Genomic DNA, 15122 nt, shown 5'->3' on the forward strand with positions numbered 1-15122 from the left:
GTTCTTGTAGCTGAAGAGGAATGTACTACCTTCTATAAATAAACTGTTTCTCAGCTCCTCCCACTAATTAGCTAGATCTAATTCTTATTCAATCAGTGAATAAAATAAATGTTTCCTAATCAACCCCAGCCAACAACTTTAAGAGTTCAAGAAAAAAAAAAAACTTTGCAGTAAAACAAAGTTTAAAATAAATAAAATAAAACAAACTGCACAATAATAATGCAAAAAATCAACAAGATAATGGACATATCCAAACCTTAAATGTAGAAAATCCAAAAATCAATGGATCAAAACACACCACGCTTTTGTACATCTTACTTTTTAGCCTCTTTGCATTCCTCTGTCACACACTAGCCCTGACCCTGTGCCAGATAGTAGCAGCCCACTTGATTCTAGCTTTCACTCCCTCATTCACATTGCTCATCATTTTTCCACATTAGTTATAAAATCATTCAGTTTAGCAAGTTATTTCCAAGAGAATATCTTCAATCTCCAAATAAATCATCCTACTACTGTACATTCCCCATATTGGCCACATCATATAATACAGTGCTACCTTTGGTATGTACAAATGTAAGCATATTTCTCAACTAGAAAGGCCCCAAAAATCTCTAGCCAAGAAAGTTAAAGGCCCTTACACTCAGCAGCCTACTGGATGCTCGCAGGTGGTGACGTGTCTTACATTTTGGGCCATGAGACACGGTCCTATTTGACTTCTTTCTTCACAAAACCAGTGGCATTGTAAACACCCATACTATATCTACCCATGCTGGAAAGAAAGTTCCTAACTTAATGTTTTTCCAGGCTATGGAATAAGTTACCACTACAGGTAAACAAAGCACTATTTTAACTTCCTTTCAGGCTAGTCTTGATGGCTGTGCGGGTAGACATAAATTTACACCCGGGTTGTAATGTACATCCATGCACATTTTGGGAAGGGGGCACTGTTAAGTGGATGAAAAGGGTGACAAAAAAACGTTAAGTGTACGTACTTAAGGAATTTAATTTTGAACAGTAGGATGATAATTAACACATTTGTTTCCTAAGACCATTTATGCAGAGCTTCCCTGTGCTTGGCTTGGACACCTGTGAGTACAAGACCTTCGATTGCTTCTACAACCATGGACCTACAAAGCTGATATAAGTATTTTTTTTTGGACTTGCTCTAACTATCTCAGTGCTATTTAACACTCCTGTGCAGCATTTATTGACATTTACTGATTTGGTTGAATTTATCACTGATTTTCAGCCTGCACTTGTTAAAAAATGTCATCTGTTTGTTACTGTACTGCTCTTAGGGCATTTTATCAGTATTCCAATAGTTCCTAAATTCCTCTGATACTGCAAAAGTTTTTTTCTGAGTTTGCCAAAGTTCTCTTGACTTTGCCAAAATTCTTCTATGTTTTGCAAAGTTTTTCTGTGTTTGTAGAAGTTCTTACATTTGCAAACTTTCTTCTGTATTTGTGAACATTTCTCAGGGTTTGGGAACTTATTTCCATGGATTCCTAGTACTGCAGAAGTTCTGACCTTTATTGTAAAGCAACTGTTACTGCACTTGAGCTCAAAACCAGCTTGTTTTACACTAAGAGAGGTTTTCTGCACTCTGGTGGGAGTAGAGCGCTCATTCAACCTATCCAAGTTGGGAACTGCTGGTGGAAGGCTCACTGTCTATCTGATTCGCCTGAGGGCTTAACTGTGTAAACATTTTCATCCTGCTGGTATTTCTGTATTTGGGAACATTTCTCAGGGTTTGTGAACTTATTTCCGAGGTTTCCTGTTACTGTAGGAGTTCTGCCTTTCATTGTAAAGCATTTGTTACCACACTTGAGCTCAGAACCAGTTCATTTTAAATTAAGACGTTTTTTCTGCACTCTGGTGGGAGCAGAGGGCTTATTCAACCCATATGGGTTGGGAACTGCTGGTGGAAGGCTAACTGTCTGTTTATCTTATTGGCCTGAGGACTTAACTGTGCAAACGTCTTTCGTCCTGCTGGTATAAAACCCTCACATTTGTGCTACCTGTGCCATGTATATAAACAAACTTCCCCAGTTTAAAATCCTCTATAGGAAACTCTCTCCATATCTCTCAAGCTGCTCGAAGAGCTGCCGATTTGCACAGAGGTCAGCACCATTGCAGGCGATCTAATACTGAACACTCCCACTTAGACCTGTAAGTGACTCTCCCCTACTCCATCCCATGCACTAAGGCTATGGTATAATGGACAGGCATTTCATTGTCATCTCTGTTTCTGGCCTGGTGGATATGGGCATCTGAGGCAGTGTAGTAACTGCCTCATGTTCACTGACAAGTATTATTTTTAGAAAAGACAAACACACTGTGAAAGATGTAGATACACAATGTCATTGGAGGCAAGGATCTCGCACACACACATGAAAAATGGAAACTAGGTTACACCCAAAACACTCAGTACCAACACTAAGGCAAAAACACATAGATCTACATTACACCTAAAACACTCAGTACCAACACTAAGGAACAAACACATAGATCCACATATGCGGAGGTCTCACTTGTAATCTACCCAAACCTCCAAGACCTCTTAATAGCATCTTTCAGGGGCCCTGTGCACACTCAAAAAAGACAGCACCTCATTCTTAAAATCATAGTAGCCCTGCTTCCAAGTCCATAAGGCAAGAGACTAGACAACCAAACATTCTAATTATTAGGGATTCCACTGTAAGATGTACTGATATGCCCCTTACCAGGCTAAACAAGGAGTAGATCACAGTGAGCTGTCTGTCTGAGGCCAGGATCTGCCAGATCACACATGCACTGAGGTCTTTAAACCATAAGTACCAGTATGACATGGCCATAGTCCATACCTCACTGGACTATATGAAGAGAAACATGATGGAGGTCTCTGAATATGTGTCCCAGACTGCTATGATCTAGCCTTGAGTAGAATCCTACCTTCACCAATGATGATGCCACAATATCAGCAAAAATGATTAATTTCAACAATTGGCTTAGTTTCTGGTTTCATGACAAGGGGATCAAATATCAGTCAGCCTGGGGAGACATGATCGACAAACCACAATACTTTGCCAGAAATGGTTTGCACTTGTCACCACTTGGCTTCTGTATACTGGCAAAAACTTTATCTATCCCCATAGTGCCTTTTTTAGGCTGTGCCAAATTGTTAAACCCTCAAACACAACAAAAATCACCCAAGACTACCTAAAGGTACTGCTGCTCAATGCTAGAAGTTTAAATAAAAAAAACAAAAAAACTGCAGTCCTTGGAAGTACTCCTCACCTCATCCTGGAGAATGCAGACATATCTACAGTCGTGGAAACATGGTTCAAAACCATTGAAAGCAGCCCGGCTATCAAAGGCTACAATGCCTATCATACATTCTGATCCCCCTCAGCTCAAAATAAAATAAAGTGAAGAGTTGTCTCACTGATCAAAAAGGACAAGTACACTGCTAGAAAGGTCCAGCAACAGGATTTGCTTGAGCTGCTCCATTCCCAACTAACCATAGTAGTGACCCCCTAAAATATCCTTGCTAGCTACAGATCCCCTAACATGAGTCTGGAAAACTACACCTCCTACCTAAACCTACTGGAATCTCTTAGCATTCACCCTAACCATATTTATGGGTGACTTCAACTACCCCTCTATAAACTGGGAGACTTATACAACCTATAATTCAGTTGCTGAGAGGTTTTTAGACTTCATCAATGCAAACACCCTGGAGCAACTAGTTAGCTCCCCGCCTAGAGGTTCAGATATTCTAGACATAGTACACACTAACATCAGGGGATGCTGCTTCCTTTCATGCATTAACTCCTTCCTGGCAATATCTGACCACAAAATGATCTCCTTTAGCATTAAAACTAACTTAGAAACACCATCAAACTCCAAACCTGTTAAGAACTTTGCTAAGTCCAATTACCTCAAATAAGTAACAGCTTATTAAATTTCCAATCCCCTCTGAAACCAGATGACACTGAGGCCTACTCTGAGCAGTACACAAACAGCACTGTACAACCACATTCATAGCTGCATAGAGCAGGCAGTAGCTCTCTGTCTGAGTCAAACCTATGATTACTGGCAAAAATAAATCACCCTGCCGGACCACTAGCATAAATAAGAAGTTATGTCTTACCATAACGATCCATGTGAATTGTTCATCTCGCCTTTGTTCTCACACACGGGTTCGGAGCCGATCCTCGGCTCCGAGTCGGCCGCATCACTAGCTCGCATCTTCGAGAAAGCTCGAGGCACAGTAATATCCCATGATCCTCCGGTGTTAACCCTCAGATCTAGTTTGCTATACCAGAAGAATCCCTCTAGAAACATGTCTAAAAACCCTACTGCCAGGTAGAGGACAAAAGATGCCATTATTGATGTTAATAATATGTCAACCATACCTAGAAAAGGCTGAAAAGGAATCTAATCAAAAAACCGTTCTCCCAGACCGTAGGACGGGGGATGGAGGAATGTAAGAACAAAGGCGAGATGAACAATTCACATGGATCGTTATGGTAAGACATAACTTCTTAATGTGAAATTGTTCAATCTCGCCGTTTGTTCTTACACATGGGTAGCTTCCCTAGCTCCTTTTTTCCCGGGTGGCTCAAGGGAGAACATTCCTGAGTACAGTGGAACCAAACGTCGCCCTGTCCCTGGAGTTCTTGTCTAGCTTGTAGTGGGCGATAAAGGTATGTGGTTTTGCCCAAGTTGCCGCTGCACAAATGGTATCTAAAGGCAGACGAGCGGTATGGGCTGAAGAAGTAGCAATCGCCCTTGTAGAATGAGCTCTGGGTTTGAAAGGAAGTTGCTGTTTGGATTCAGCATATACGAATTTTATGCAATCTGAGAGCCATTTGGATAAGGTAACCTTCGTTACTGCCTGTCCTTTTCTTTGGTCCGCATATGATACAAAAAGTTGATCCGACTTTCTGTATTCTTTTGTTCTATGTAAGTAAAATCTTAGTTGTCTGTGAACGTCTAACTTATGCAATGTGTATTCCAGCTTATTGGAATGATTTTTAAAGAAGGTAGGCAGTTCAATAGATTGGTTGATATTCTGAATCGAACAAATCTTCGGCAGAAAAGATGGACTGGTGCACAAGGTTACTCTATCCGGATGAAAGATCATGTACGGGGGTCTGATAGATAAAGCCTGTAACTCTGAAACCCTTCTGGTTGAAGTGATGGCAACCAGAAAGAGTGTTTTCCACGAAAGCAATTTTAACGAAGTTGTGGTTGCTGGTTCAAAAGGGGGTAACATGAGTTGTGACAACATGAGATTAAGATTCCAAGGTGCTATTGGATTACGAAAAGGAGGACGGAGATGAAAAGTACCTTTCATGAAGGCTTTACAAAGCCTGTGAGACATAAGAGAACCATCCTTACGGCCAGTATGAAAATTGGATATAGCGGCCAGTTGAACTCTTATAGTGGATGTTGATGCCCCTTCTTGAAAAAGAGAGGAAAGGAAATCTAGTATCTGGTGTACTGGGGCCCCGAATGGATCTATACCTTGTTTGGAGGCCCAGTGCACAAAACGGTTCCATTTGCTAATGTACAGTTTTCTTGTACATGGTTTGTGAGAAGATACAATAATTTGTTGTACTGCAGGAGATAGTAACTCCGACCTGGCTAAGATGGGAAGCGGAGCAGCCAAGCTGTCAGTTTGAGGACTTGAGGAGGTGTGAGGAACTCCCGGCAGTGTGTCAACAGATCTGGTTCCGGGTCCAGAATCCATGGTTTCTCCACTTGATGGGATTGAAGGAAGGGAAACCAGATTTGACGAGGCCAGAATGGTGCTATCAGTATTATGGTCCTGTCCAGACATTTGGCTTTCTGCAAAAACCTGGGAATTAGTGGAACAGGAGGAAAAGCATAAAGGAGACCCGGGGGCCAATTGTATACCAGTGCGTCCCTGGGGACACCCCCTGGGGGGGGGTAACAGGGCAAAATAGCTTCTGCATTTGGCATTCAAAGGGGATGCAAACAGGTCGCAGCAAGGCTGGCCCCATCTGCGGAAGATCTCTTCCGCTACTTGACATTTGAGGGACCACTCGTGAGGGAACAGGATGGCTCTGCTCAACCTGTCCGCGATTACATTGGAAATCCCCGGGATGTGCGTTGCTATCAGAAAGCGTCCGGTGGACTTTGCCCATTGCCAAATTCTGAGGGCCTCTCTGCATAAAGGGTAAGATCTGGTTCCCCCTTGCTTGTTTATGTACCAGACTACTGACATGCTGTCTGTCTGAACTGTCACTGTTCCCCGAGGTAAGGACTCGTGAAAGTGTTGCAACGCTAGAAACACTGCCCTCATCTCTAGAACATTGATGTGCAGATTGTACTCCAAATTGGACCATTGACCTTGGACTGTTTGTCCCTGAAAGAATCCCCCCCACCCTATCAGGGAAGCGTCCGTGGTTAGAGTTGCTATCGGACTGGGTAATACAAAGGGTCGTCCTAGTGTTAGCTCTTGACTGTGTATCCACCACAAGAGATCCTTCTTGCAATAATTCGTGATCCAGATTTGGTGAGACAGTGGAAGTTGTAGATACGACCATTGGGCGAATAGCATCCATTGAAGAATCCTCATGTGCATTCTGCCTAAGGGACCTATCAGAAGGGATGCTGACATCAAGCCTAGAACTCTTAATACATGTCGTGCTGAGACTCTGTTGTTCTGAAGCAGGAGCGAAATTTGGTGCCTGAGGTCTGATACCCTTGATGGGGGGAGAGTAACTTGAGCCAGGGAGGTATCTAGCTGTGCTCCTATAAATAAGATAAGCTGTGACGGCGATAAGACAGATTTTCCAAAATTCACCGTTATGCCTAGTGAAGAGCAAAGACTGATGGCATAGTCCCTGGCTTGTAGCAGACGACACTTGGTGGTGGCGGAAAGGAGCCAGTCGTCTAGATAAGGAAACACCCGGAATCCCTTTCGTCTCAAGTGAGACGCTACTACTGCCATGCATTTGGTGAACACCCTGGGGGCTGAGGTGAGACCAAAGGGCAGAGCCTTGAAACTGAAATGACTGGCTCCCAGCCGGAAGCGCAAATGATCTCTGGACGCCCTGGCCATTTTTATATGGTAGTATGCGTCTTTGAGATCTAAAGAGCACATCCAGTCGCCCTTTTGCAGAAAAGGGAGGATTGACTGAAGCGTGACCATCCGGAACTTTTCCTTTTTTACAAAGGTATTTAACTTGCTGAGGTCTAGAATTGGCCTCCAGTCCCCTGTTTTCTTTGGAACTAAAAAGAACCTTGAGTAAGTTCCGGATCCTATTTGGTTCGCTGGGACTGGTTGGATGACTCTGTTTTCGAGCAACCTCTTTATTTCTATGGTTGCTTGATCTCGCAGACTGGGTGGAACATCTGGGAGTTTTTTGGAGTTTGGTGGTATTGTTATGAAGGGGATGTTGTAGCCTCTGGTAACTATGCTTTTTACCCAGTAATCTGATGTAAGATTTAGCCAGGCCTCTGGGTATAAAGCTAAGCGACCCCCGACTGCCTCCAGAGCAGGACAGTCGGGCCTGCACTCAGGAGTGCTGGAAGGGTTTTCCAGAGAACGTCTCTCTGTCACCCTGATTTTGCGGACCCCCTCTGCCGGCTGGGCGGCGTCTTCCATTTCTTCCCCCTCCTCTGCCTCTGGAGGAGGCGTCACTTTGGGTGTGTTGAAAAGATCCCTGAGTCTATCGGAACCACATTTTTCCTCCTCATTGCCCTTTAGGGTAGGGCCTAGATGGAATGGAAAAATGGACCCCTACGGCAGACAGGGTCTTCCCTTCTTGTTCACACCTTGTGAGAGTCTCCTTTACTTTGGGCCCAAACAGGGAGGCACCATCAAAGGGGGCATTGGCAAAAGAAGACTTAAAGGTTTCCGCAAAGGAGCATAAGCGCAACCAGGATTGTCTTCTCAGTGCAATCGCTGAAGCTGCCACTCTACTCGATCCTTCGGCTGCGTATGAAATCAGCCTCATGGACGAGTTGACTATGGAATTTAGGGTGTTAAGTTGCGCTGTCACTTTATTGGCGACAGCAGCATCTGTGTGTCCCTGAAGAGTATCTCCTAACTCTTTAATGAGCTCTCTTTGTAAACGCGTAAAATGCGTAAGGTAGTTGAGCGATCGGATGGAAAAAGTCGCCGAACTAAATATGCGCTTGCCATATCTGTCCATTGTCCTAGAATCCTTATTAGGAGGATGGACAGAGGAAGATGATTCAGACATCTCTTTCTTAGTGGCCGCCACCACCATAGTGTCTATGGGAACTCCTTTAGTAAGGTAGGCTTTATCTTGAGGAGCTGTCAAATATTTGTTTGGTTTACGTGGGACTGGTTCCACTGTATCAGGTGTTTCCCAAGCCCTCCGAGCTACTAGGTCCATAAGATCGTCAAAGGGAGGAGTCACCCAGGAGGTAGAAGGTTGAGTCCCAAATGCCTTCAGTAAAACCGATTCATCCGCAGAAGGGGTAAGGGTTTGCCAGTCCCCTCTTTGCTTCAGGATTTCCAAAATGTCTGCGAAGGAGACATCCTCAGAGGTGGACCTTGGGGACCCTTCTGCTTCATCTAAATCAGTATCAGATGTAAGAGATTCCTGAGGGGAATCTATGTGTCTCCTCTTGCACAGTCGTTTCCTCGGAACATCCTCAGTGGGAGCTTCTGGGGATGCATCTGAGGAACCAGAGTCTCCCTGTGGGGATTTCTGAGGCATTGGGTCTCGACGCTTGGTAGGTACCGAAGGTACAGAAGCAGAACGCGGACCTTTTGGGGAAGGAGATAAAGAAGCCGATGAAGTCAGTGTCTGATTCGACAAGACCTTCCTTATGATGTCAAAGGCACCAGTGCCCCGACCCGAAGAGCCGACCCGATCCGAAGAAGGAAGTCGTTTCTCCGGGATCGGAACCACGGGCTCCGACACCGAGGACGGATCCGAACTAATCTGAGCCGAGGCACCGAGGGGAAGAGTCGGAACTGAAACCTCGGTTCGACTATCCCCCCCGGAACCCAGGAAAGACGTTCGGCTCCGAGACTCTCCGGCTGGTTCCGAAGGAGTCGAGGTCAACGGAGCCGATAGCACTACTGGAGGCTTCGGCACCGAGGGCTCTACAATCATCGGTTCTTCGACTCCTAACACCGATGACTCGACGGGTCTCGGAGGAGGAAGTGTCGAGGGAGTTGGAATGGCTTCGAGTTTCAAAACCAACTGGGACGAAACTTCGAGTAATTTTGATATAGCAGAAAATTGTAAAAAATTGTACTGGCCCGAGCCTCACGAAGTGATCTGCTGCTAGCGGCAAACTAGATCTGAGGGTTAACACCGGAGGATCATGGGATATTACTGTGCCTCGAGCTTTCTCGAAGATGCGAGCTAGTGATGCGGCCGACTCGGAGCCGTGTGTAAGAACAAACGGCGAGATTGAACAATTTCACATCAAGCTATTCAAAAAAAGGAAAAATCTTCACCAAAGCCAAGAAGGGACAGACAAAACAGTGCAAAAAGACACTCACCAGTCTAAACAAACAAATTAGAGAGCTGGCCAAAGCAAACTATGAAGCAAAGATAGCCTCCCAGGTGAAAGATAACCATAAGCCTTTCATTAATTATGTTTGTAACCTCAAGGGAAACACTTAGCAATGTGCCAGGTTAATCAGGAATGAATCACTCAGCCTGAAATTATAGCAAACCTGCTGGCTGGCACATTCAGTTCAAACTACCCACCCCATCACCTCCTGCTACACCCAAAGAAATAGCCGTAACCATTCCCTACCCAATCATTATGAGGGAACATAAATAAAGCCAAAAAACACAGCCTCCATGGGTTCTGGGAACATTCTTAAACAGCTTAAAACAGAATCTATCAGGGTCACTAGAAACCCTCTTTCACCATAGACTCCAGATGGACAATACAGGACTGCAACAGTCATTCCCTCTGCACAAGGGAGACCATCAACCGACCCAGGGAAATAAAGACCATGAGCTTGAGCAATCTTATCTGCAAGGTCATGGAGAGAATTATCAAGGACCTGATCAAAAATGACATAGGACCTCTCCAAACACTGAATCAGACCCAATCTGGCTTTGTAAAAGGGCAGTCTTGCCTACTCAATCTGGTGGACTTCTTTGAGAAAGTCACCAGGGCCATGGGTGAGGGTAAAATGGTACACATCGCTTATCTATACCTGGCCAAAGCTTTCAACGCAATTCCCCCACTCAGGGATCAAAGATAAACTTACTGAGTTAGGTATAAATCCCTACATAGTCAGATAAATAGCCAACTGGCTCACCAACAGAATACATGTTGTCCAGACAGGTGATTCCACTGCCAATAAGAAGTTACTAGTTCTGTCCCACAAGGCTCAGGTTTGGGACCCCTCCTATTTGGTATATACGTCTCTGAAGTGATGGCCAATGTTGGGGGCCTCTGGCTCACCAACTTCACAGATGACTGTAAGCTGGGAGCAGTAATTGAATTCCCAAATGATGTTGGCCTACAAACAGGCTAAAAATGACAAATAACTGGTGTCAAAACCATGGCTGAGACTAAATGCAAAAATATGTGTAATCATACCATTTGGTAAATCAGATATCCCTGCAAATTTTAATATTGGTAGCACATCCCTAAAAGTAGACCCAGTGGTGACGGACATAGGAACATAGATATATAGTAACCTAAACTTTGACCACCAGGTAGATATGGTAGTGAAGAAATCCTTCTGTGTGGCTCACCTTAGAAGTAAAGGCATGGCATCAATATCAAAGGAAGTCAAAGTGCCTTTGTACTCAGCCCTCATCAGGCCCATAATCAAGTACAATGCACTGTTCTGCATATTCCTAACCAGATACTTACACCAATGGCAGTTGCCCCAGAGGTTTCTCACAAAAAAAAATGCAAAGTATAAGACACTTGTCTTATGCAGATCGACTAAACGCCCTATCCCTTTACTCCATCTCATATCGTTTATTGAGAATGAACTTATGCCTGACCTACAAGGCATTCTTTGATCCAGCCCCGATGAAACTGTTACAAATTTGCAAGAAAACTTATACAAGGGTTACGTGTTCCATGGACTTGAACCTTATTTGTGACTCTACCAGAACTTACTGGAGAGACTGATTCATATCCCAAAGGCTACCTTGTCTATGGAATAAAGTTCCCATCTTCATAAAACAAAGCCTGCCCATCACTATCTTCGAAAAGAATTTGGATAAATAGATGGGGAACCATAAATTCAATCCAATCCTGGGGTACTGTCCATGTCCCTTCTGGACAGAGGCAGACTGTAAAATGACTCAGTACTCCAACACGTAAAGACCGTATACCCTGATACTACCCCTTCCCATATCTGGGGAATTAAGATATAATATTGTCATATCCTGGGTATTACTGCCTAGGCTTCTGAAAGTTCTTGGCTAATAATCACCTATGAATCTATGAACCCAAAGTCCTCAACTAAAAACACACGGATAAATGGCATGAGTTACAAAAAATGTAAACTATATCTCTTTGGTAGTCAATGGGATATACATTGGTGTTAGTATTCAATACGTGTCTGTAGATGTTGATTTTATTTTGCAGATCTCTGAAAGATAAACTGTATTTTATTTGCCAAAAATACTAGAGTTGTGGTCAAACAAAAAGTTACATCTCTGTAAGTGTACATAATAGAACCAAGACACCAATGTGGGAATTGTTCACTTGTTCAACGGCTTTCCATTATTAATGGAGCTGCTGTTGCTATTTCTTATAATATTGTCAAATGTATGCAAATTATACATATAACAATCTCTCAGATTTTCAAAACAATATTAATCTACAAAACCATTTGTGTTAGATGGCAAGCATCAGAGGCAGCATTGTGTGCCTTAATGTTTTGTATAAGACAGCACAATTTGTTCAACTGTATGTCACACAGCCTTTATGAAATTAATGGAGTTATGAAAATATGAGTAATAGGCACAACTGTTTACTACAAGTGCATCTGAAAATGTCTTCACATCACCCACTATGTTTTAAAGTCATTTTTCTAACACCCACTACTTGAATTTACCACCCCTAAATGACAGTATCGCACTCTGTTTTTGCATTATTAATATAAGCATGGAAATGTCTAATATTTCATAACTTTGTAAACACCCCTTAATAACCCCTGCTCTGCACATCCCATGCTAATTATTTTGCTGTCATGCTTAGCAAATCGTGTCAATGTGTATATGCCACCTTGCTGCCTTATTTTTATGTATGCACCTTTACCAGGAGAAATGACAAGTATATTGGTTTCAGGATGACAAGGATATCTCCTGTAAAGATGAATATATTCTAACAGGATACACATGAACTCTACTTACCTGGTGCATATACTGCTGTAGGAAGCAACACGTTAAACATGAATATAGCTAGCTAGACATCTTATGATTCTCATGATTTCTTGCATAGTGTTTTTCCTAAGTTCCTAAGAATATAGCTTGCCAAATCTTGATTATTTCAAGTGTGCATTTGTTTGTTTACTGGGGGTCAGGAAGTTGGTGTGCTTTAGTACAGTGTAGTACTTTTTGAATAAGGTGATCCAAACTACTTTTTTGCTTTTTTAATATCTAGAGAGGCTCAAGGAGTTGTCTGTGGTATGAGGGAGGCTCCCTGTGAAATCTGTGACCAAGCTCAAGCTGACCCATTTTCATTTATGTTTAAAGTAATGATTTAGGCAATTAGACAATGCAAAACTGTATGTAGTAGAAAATATAGTATTAAAGGGAATATATAATCGGTCAGTGATTGCAAGCTCTGTGGGTGATTATTATAAAGATTAACAGATACATTTTTAATTCCGGCCAGTCTCTAAAAGACAATTTTGTTATTAAATATCCCTTATTCCATGACTCGTGTGCATTTTCCAGTTAGCATTTGGGTCTGATTCTGATAAATTTTTCATAAGCCCTCTGGAATATGACCTAGCCAATGAATGAAAATGTGTACAATACAGGGAAAAAAATAATCACAGCTTTTCCAAAGTGGCACACAACAGTCTAAGAAGAAAAGCATGGCATGTGCTTTCAGGAATGTGCACGCGTACACACGCACACACACACGCGCACACACACACACACACACACACACACACACACAGTAGCACTTTCATAGGTTCATAGGTTCATACTAGGCTATTTATAAATGCCCTAGGGCATTTATAAGCCTAGCCAGAGTGTGTTTGGCTTTCGCCACCCATTTAAATTAATTTTGAGGTTAATATACTGTGCCTCTGTCTAACAGTGACACAGAAGTGATACCCGGGGTGAACCTACGACCCCCCATCCACTCATCAAGATTCCTCTTGAAGAGAGTCAGTGAGGGACTCTGCCTAACCTGGACTGGGATTTTATTCCAGAGTGAAGGGAGCCTCTGGGTTATGAATCTGTCCCTCCAGCATGTCCTATTTATTTCAGTGCTGAGGTTCAAGTCTCTCGAGCACGTAGCTCGATGGGATTTGGATTTTCTGAGGTGCAGCATGTCCATTAATTCCGGGTTGGACATGGCTTTATACGTTAGGCACAGATCACCTCTGAGCAGGCGGTATGCCACTGAGTAGAGCTGGAGTTTCTTTAACCGGGCAGCATATGGCATCTGTTTCTTTTTTAACATTTATTAAGTCACATTTTCAACAAAGAGACTAGAATTGCTTCCTACTGAAATGCTGACACTCGGAATGATGAGTGCTGAAATGTCGTGGGGGGGGGGGGGTGACAAAAACATGGGAGAAAAGTGCATTTTGAAAATTGATCTCATTTAAGCTTCTGTTTGCAGTGGGGATGACAAAAAACATGGGAGAAGAGCGCATTTTGAAAATTGCTCTTCTCATTTATACTTCTGTTTGCAAGGGGGGACCCCATCCCCAAATTTACATATTCCAACTCAGAGATCACCATACCTTAGAGAAAAGGGAATATTCTGAAATATTCTGAGAAATGGCATTTCGGACTTAGTATATGAAGTCCGATCCTTCAGTTATTCAGTCTTCATATTTTGGGACTCTCTCTAGCAGGTCTTGATATTTCAAATGGTTACCCAGTGGAACACATACATTAATAGAAAAGAAAACAAACCATGGTCATTTTTTTCATCTTTATTTTCATGCAGTATTCATATGTTTTATTTTTAGCAATTATCATTCACTTCAGCATTTCATAAATTGCTCAATTCCTGACTTCCTTTAAACTTCATTCCTCCCTTGAAAAATATTTTGCATGTATTATTTCCAAATGTTCCTTTTCTTTTTATGTAGCTTGTTCCTTCCCTTTTCTAAATATACCACCTCACATTCTGTTATCACCTTTACAATGTTCAGTACTTAAATTATAGTTGGTTTAGATATTCATTTCCATTTTCTAGTATTTGCATTTTGGCAGTAAGTGGTATTAAACACAGTGACACCTTACTAGGTCTAGGCAATTAAGATAACATGCCCATGCTCAACATAATAATTTCTTTACTTAATGATTTGTTCCCCAAGCATTTCTGGCAAAATTCTCTTCTATAAGGAATTTTTCAAATTTGTTAAATTGTTACATCCCAAAAAGCATGTTCCCAATTACTTCTCTCATTCCTACTCTCTAAAGTCTGTTTGAGGTATAACAATAATTATACAAATGCTTCTAAGCAAAATTCCCAAACATTCTGGACTTTTTCCTTACTTGGGAACCATACACATGTCCTCCAAATTTTCCTTTGTGAGTTGCCTTTCAAGTTTTTCTTCCCAATCTTTTCTAACCTTCTCTGACTGATTCTTACCTTTATGACACATTATTTTATAAGGCCTTCTAGTTAACCCCTTTTAAGAGCAGCTTCTATTCTAGACTCAACTAAAAACTCTACCACAGCTGTTCTTTCACTTAGAATACCCTCATCATTTTAATAATAATAAAACCCATTTTGTTAACCGGGTAGATTGACTGGACACACAATTCTTTTTCAGGGGTGACATGGAATCAGTGTCTGATTAAGTGCCTTAATCAAGGACATTCAGTAGGCAGATGAAAGTTACAGGCATCAAACACTGTACCACAGGATCTACAGCTCACACCACTAACCCTCTGCACCAACTGTGCCGTTGCGTTGCCTGCATTCTGCTATCAATC

The 15122-nt window shown here is 42.4% G+C and overlaps 1 protein-coding gene across 1 annotated transcript in view; it reads right to left on the minus strand.

Annotated features, from left to right (window-relative positions):
* The window catches only part of LOC122797804 (SCO-spondin-like), a 4708783-nt gene that overhangs the window by 1633430 nt on the left and 3060231 nt on the right, over positions 1-15122 (minus strand). The gene's annotated exons all lie outside the window — the stretch shown is intronic.

The sequence above is a fragment of the Protopterus annectens genome, chromosome 3.part1 (genome assembly GCF_019279795.1).
Source record: "Protopterus annectens isolate FY-2018-M chromosome 3.part1, PAN1.0, whole genome shotgun sequence".
NCBI classification, from domain to species: domain Eukaryota; kingdom Metazoa; phylum Chordata; order Ceratodontiformes; family Protopteridae; genus Protopterus; species Protopterus annectens.